The sequence below is a fragment of the Juglans regia genome, unplaced genomic scaffold (assembly GCF_001411555.2).
Source record: "Juglans regia cultivar Chandler unplaced genomic scaffold, Walnut 2.0 Scaffold_14286, whole genome shotgun sequence".
NCBI classification, from domain to species: domain Eukaryota; kingdom Viridiplantae; phylum Streptophyta; class Magnoliopsida; order Fagales; family Juglandaceae; genus Juglans; species Juglans regia.
The window spans coordinates 1-208 of NW_023344740.1; the positions used below are offsets into that span (position 1 = coordinate 1).

The window sequence follows — 208 nt, forward strand, 5'->3', positions numbered from 1 at the left end:
ACTCGATGATTCGCGGGATTCTGCAATTCACACCAAGTATCGCATTTCGCTACGTTCTTCATCGATGCGAGAGCCGAGATATCCGTTGCCGAGAGTCGTTATGTTTCATGGTAAAGATGTCACCAACAACGCGCACACCGTTTCCGGGGCGCCCGTGGTTACTCCTTGTTTAAGTTCCTTGGCGCAGACCGCGCCGGGGTTCATTGTT

The 208-nt window shown here is 52.4% G+C and overlaps 1 pseudogene; it reads right to left on the reverse strand.

Annotated features, from left to right (window-relative positions):
* On the reverse strand, window positions 1–97 carry LOC118345096 (annotated as a pseudogene; the record flags this gene model as incomplete).
* Between the last annotated feature and the right edge of the window lie 111 nt (window positions 98–208).